This window comes from Limulus polyphemus, unplaced genomic scaffold (assembly GCF_000517525.1).
Source record: "Limulus polyphemus unplaced genomic scaffold, Limulus_polyphemus-2.1.2 Scaffold173, whole genome shotgun sequence".
In the NCBI taxonomy this organism is placed as follows: domain Eukaryota; kingdom Metazoa; phylum Arthropoda; class Merostomata; order Xiphosura; family Limulidae; genus Limulus; species Limulus polyphemus.
Window position 1 is genome coordinate 58398 of NW_013665783.1, and position 6400 is coordinate 64797.

Consider the following 6400-nt stretch of genomic DNA (forward strand, 5'->3'; position numbering starts at 1 on the left):
TTCCTGTTGTTAGAAATTTTTATGAAAACTTTCCTGTTGTAGAATGTCCAAGGGCATACGTAAAGTTAAAGATAAGTTATCATAAACTTTCCAATTCATATCGTTTATGCAGGCCTACTTTACGCAGTGTCATTCTTCTCCATTTGAGTTACTTTTCTGTGTTAACATTGTGATGTCATCATATAAGCCCCAGGAACCCCCGCCTCATAAGGGATGTGAAACTGAGTTCCATTGGCTAACTTTACAAAAATCAAGCCCTGTTTAAAAGTCTTGGAGTCCAATTACTTCCCTTTTTCAAAGTCCAATCCACGAAGAAAAAAACTCCAAAAACACTCAGTACAAAAGAATAAAAATAATAACACAATAAACATAAATAGAATTCTCCTTAGTTTGCTCAATGAGACCAAGTACGCTCAGCTTACTGGCCTTCCATACAGACTTCCCTTCTTTTATAAAAAGCAGGTGTGGCATGCTCCACCATAACCAAACAAGCCACATCTGTCCCTGTTAACAGAACAATTACAAAAAAATAAAAATAAATAAATAAAATACAATAACGACAAACACGAACTCAAAGCAAATAAACACATAGATGGTGGACACATGGTCAAGCTGTGCACTCAGAGAATTTGACAATATGTTTGTCATGTCAATTTAATAGGCCTAATTACGTACTTTAAATGTACATATTGTCGACGAAAATTTTAACACAATGTAGACACTATAAATTTGAACTTACGTCGAAATGGGGCTATAGCTACCGTGAATTTTTTGTAATCTATCTACGTTTTAGTAATTGACTGTAAGAAATTTGACACGAATCTGCATACAAGCACGAGTTATTACGGTCAAAAAACGAACCTATTTTGACAGTCATGATAAGTGTTTCCCAGCCTATATGGTACCGCCCTCTAGTGGGCGTTTTAAAAATTCATAGGGGTAGTAAACTTTGAGAGGGCGGACAGAAAAGTTTTGAGGGTTTCAAAGTTATATGTGTTAAAATTAAAACAAAAATATAATACAATTGCCTTATAATTTTCATTTTAGTAAAATATTTTAATGGTCTAAACATTTATAAGAAGGGGACATGAGCGCTCATTGTTTGCTGAAGGAGGCGCTACGGCGAAGGAAACACTGGTCTAGAATATAACGCCTTTGTAGGTTATCGAATAGAGGGCACTTTGAGTAAAAATACGAAAAATGCGCAAGTGCGCACACGCACATACACACATATATATTTGATATCGTTTATTAAACATAAATAAATATAGGAAAATTGACTGTAAGACTTTAAATAAGTTGGACACATTTTTGATTTAAAAATTATATACTTATAGCATTTGTATTATCATTGAAGACCATCAGGAAGGCTTTTACTATCCAGCATCTTGCCTTAATTAAATATTATATTTTGACGACGCTGTCCATAGCCTATCTCACCGACCTGAAGAAGGAACATTAAGTTCCCGTCGTCGAAACATAATATTCAAAGCAAGATGTCCAAGAGCTAAAACTTCTTGCTTATGCCCTGTTATCAATCATGCCTTTCAAACAGTATTTATGTCCATATTGTAGAGAAATTCAAATTTTCTCGTAATTTTATATAGTATAGTATAATGCAATGTTTCCAACATTTTTATGACACGTAAACCCAGACAGACCTTTGATTTAGTAGTTCATCCTTGACGCATATAATTTGTTAAAAAATTTAAGAGTGGTTTACATTAATTGTTTGTTTTTCTTTTGAATTTCGCGAGAGCTATCTGCGCTAGCCGTCCCTAATTTAGCAGTATAAGACTAGAGGGAAGGCAGCTAGTCATCACCACCCACCGCCAACTCTTGGGCTACTCTTTTACCAACGAATAGTGGGATTGACCGTCACATTATAACGGCCCCACGGTTGAAAGGGTGAGCATGTTTGGTGGGACAGGGATTCGAACCCGTGACCCTCAGATTGCGAGTCGAGCGCCCTAACCACCTAACAACCCGCTACCTTCAGAGTATTTACATTAATAAAACAGTAAATAAAAAAATAATTCAAGGGTGACTTAAGAATACGCGAACTTCGGGTACTGGTTAGTGAAATATTCACCAAAATTGCCTTCTAATTTTGAGGTGTTGGATTTACTTTCTTTTTTAATGTTTTTGAAAGGTTCTCGCTTACACCCCAGAAAGGTTTCTACGTACCCTCAGAAAGACGCGTACCACGGGTTTGGATCTATAGGAATAATGAATGCAACTCTCAAAATGTTTGTTTAATGTGTTTTGCAAATAAATGTGATCGAAAACTGTTTATAAATTCGTGATTTCATGTTCTAACTGATGTTAAAAAAAATGAACAGAGCAGTTATTATTGCAAATAATATACTGATGTTTTGCCAGAGTCTTAATCTTAATTTTAAATAATTTCTAAGAACCCACATCAGGCCGGCTGTTGTATGACATAGGCAACGGCCTAAGTGATGAGTGCAAACATTACTGTTCTGAGATAATGCGCGCATGCTGAATATCTGCGTAATTAAATCTATTTTCACTGTTTTAGTTTTTTAAAGATGTAACCTATTTAAAATTGTACACTGAGAAAATCTAGAAATTATAGGCTTCATACTTGTCTTTCATTTGAATGGATAATTGCCGAACGGTAATAAAGATGGCAGCGTCCTGTGGGGGAGCTCTTTCGGAAAAAAAAGATTTTTGAATTGGTTAGATATGAAGAATAGTATTAATATTGTGCGTGATTTCTATGCCCGGCATGGCCAGGTGGATAAGGCGCTCGACTCACAATCTGAGGGTCGCGGGTTCGAATCCGCATCCCACCAAACATGCTCGCCCTTTCAGCCGTGGGGGCGTTATAATGTGACGTTGGTAACTATTCGTTGGTAAAAGAGTAGCCCAAGAGTTGGCGGTGGGTGGTGATGACTAGCTGCCTTCCCTCTAGTCTTACACTGCTAAATTAGGGACGGCTAGCGCAGATAGCCCTCGTGTAGCTTTGCGCGAAATTCCAAAACAAGCAAACAAGCAAGTGATTTCTATAAAACTCACTTCGTTCATTGCGCTTCGCATGACTTCACTCATTCGTTATAACCCAAAATAATAACTGTTAGTGAGTGCATTATCTGAGTTAAAATATTGTTGTTATGTTTTCCGTAGTTTCGATTTAACACTTTCTCGGGCTTGCTTATAAATATTGAACATGTTACAAAATAATAATTGGGCCTGGCATGGCCAGGTGGTTAGGGCGCTCGACTCGCAATCTGCGGATTCGAATCCCCGTCCTACCAAACATGCTCATCCTTTAAGCCGTGGGGTCACGTACAGGCTAATGAAAATCGTGTTCTTCTTGTGAGGAGAGTACTTTTATTTAAAATTGTGTTCTTGTCTGCCTTTCCTCTGATCAGTATTCAGAATCAAGGATGGTTGTAGCAACTTGATCATAAATACAAAATACTTATTAGACAAAAACTTCTATCAGTGTACCTCACGTAATTATAAAGTAACTTCTGCCAAGTTCAAAGTGGAAATAGAACGGTTACACAATTGCCTATTTTTACATAAATAAATAGGCTCTGATTTCACACATCTTATTATAATGGACGTAGCGTGTATGTCAGTTTCTATGTATGTAACCTGCGCTATCTATCGAATGGCACCAAAATCCATAAAAAAAATCACATTTTAGGTATTCAAGATTCGGACAATTAGTAAAATAACTGTGGTATGTACAACAACCATTTCTTTACACTGTAAGCAGCACCCTACCACCTGCTATCCAAGCTAAGAGATCGATTGCCACTATTATAACGCACTTACAGCTAAAAATGCAGGAATATTTTATGGTACTGCTGCAAGGATTCGAAACCAGCTCCGTCCGAAATCCATAGCTCTACCACAGAGATCCCCCCACTGGATCAACGATTTAAGGACCTAGAAAACTAAAATCCGTAGTTCGATTTCTCGCAATGGACAGAGTACAGAAATCCCATTATGTAGCTTTGCGATAAAACAAACAAAATTCCACAGGGCTAATCTTCTCCACCGTATAACGAGAATATTATGTCTGTTTACAATTTAAAAAAAATGGCGTTACGTTTTCCACAAATGTAATATTTTTACATGTTTATTAAATATTGTTTTGCATAAAAAATTAACATTTTAAGTCAATTACAAAACTGAAGCACTATGTTTTGTGCCGATGTATATATATAAATTTATAATTCTGTACGAAAAACTTGTATTTTTGTTTTACAGTATTACATTACTAATTATGAAAATAAACAGCCCGTTAGTGAATACATTAAAGTTTTCTGGTACAATATGTTGTTTGTTATTACTAACTGTAAATATATATACATATGTCTTGTACATTCTACCTAGTATCAATAATTGTACCTAATGAACGTGGGTTGCAGCTAAACACAGCTAATTAAAATATTTGTAGAAAGGCTTCTATATTATAAATGAATCACCAAGGCCTGAATCAACATAACCTGAGTTAAAGATGTTCTTTCAAAATAAAAGAAAAAAACGAACAGTTATTTCTTTACATCATTAATGAGCTGGAGATTTATTATACATTAAAACACACATCTAAAATTCGTTTAAGCTGTACGAATGAATCCCGGAGGTTTCGTTGACGTAAACACTGAGTTTTCTTGGCAATATTTTTTTTAAATATTTGCATAAACATACAAGAAGCAAGAAATGAAAATCTTTGTTTCTTTGTTTTTCGAATTTCATGTAAAGTTACTCAAGGTCTACCTGCACTAGTCGTCCCTAATTTTAACTAAAGGGAAGGCAGCTAATTACCACCACCCACCGTAAATTCCTCGGCTACTCTTTACCAACGAATAGTGGGATTGACTGTCACATTATAACACCTTCACGGCTGAAATATACTACAGATCATTTGCTTTTCGGATTATTATTGCACCAATGAATAGTGAGATTGACTGTCACATTATAACACCTTCACGGCTGAAATATACAACAAATCATTTGCTTTTCGTATTATTATTGCATATACGTTTTACGGTAAGGAACATCTTTACTAAACATACTTTGAACCACCGAAATTAAAAAAATATATTAATAAATAATTTGGAAAGAACTGGGATATTTACCCTGAATAGCGCCTTATGTACACGTTGTCTAAATAGCCAGGTCAAAGAATTTTAGGATTCAGATATAGCCATTCCTAATTTTGAATGATTTATCAGAAGGAAGGGAGCCAGACAGCAGCATCCGCTATCACAAGGGATTTGTCGGGATGTTTAAAACGAATGACGGAATTGACTGTTATTTTTCTAACGCGTTCACAACTGAAAGTGCGGAGTTTGTGCGTTCAGCGGAAACTTCAGGTCCTCATTTTTCGGCATTCTTTATTATATGCAGGAATACAAAACGATTTATCTGAATGTTAGATTCAGACCTATAGGCAGACACAACAGTATTTTGAAACTCAAATGTTCATTCTGTCAGTGGTCTTTGCATTGATTCTGCAGTAAAGTTTTATCAGTAAATGGTTATTACAGAGTACAGATTTATCAAGGGAACATTGAATTTTATTTCCTTTGTGATTCGTGATCAGTTGAGTGGAAATGAGTTCAGCGAATGTTTTTCAAGTTAAACGATTTTATAAGCAGGATCCGAAACGTTTCATGATTTCAATGTTAACAACCCGACCTTATGCTACTAGTGCACGCTAATGAGTTCTTTATTATAATTACGACTTTAATTAATACTTATTATTAAGTTAAGAATAATTATTTTTCATTAGGAGGTAAACTCACACACTCGCTATCTGAGGGTCGCGGGTTCGAATCCCCGTCACACCAAACATGCTCACCCTTTCAGCCGTGGGGCGTTATAATGTGACGGTCAATCCCACTATTCGTTGGTGCAATAATAATCCGAATAGCAAATGATCTGTAGTATATTTCAGCCGTTGAGAAGTAGCGTAATGTATGTGCTTGGATACTATAACAGTGACGGGTTTGGCTTGTTTGGAATTTCGCACAAAGCTAAGGGCTATCTGCGCTAGCAGTCCCTAAGTTAGCAGTGACAGACTAGAAGGATAGCAGCTAGTCAACTCTTGGGCTACTCTTTTACCAACGGATAGTGGGATTGATTGTCACATTATAACGCCCCTGCGGTTGAATTAAGGCGGGTTTATCGTAGTTGGCGGTGGCTGGTGTTGAGTATTTGCCTTCCCTCTAGTATATCGCTGCTAACTTAGGGACTGCTAGCGCAGATAGCCCTCGTGTAGTTTTGTGCGAAACTCCAAACAAATCAAATTACCACGTTTTTAGTTTAAAATAAACGGAGAGTACTTGTTTTAAAGAAATTCTTACAGCTTTGAACGATGTGCGATTAAAATAAATAGTTCAAACACGTGGTTAGG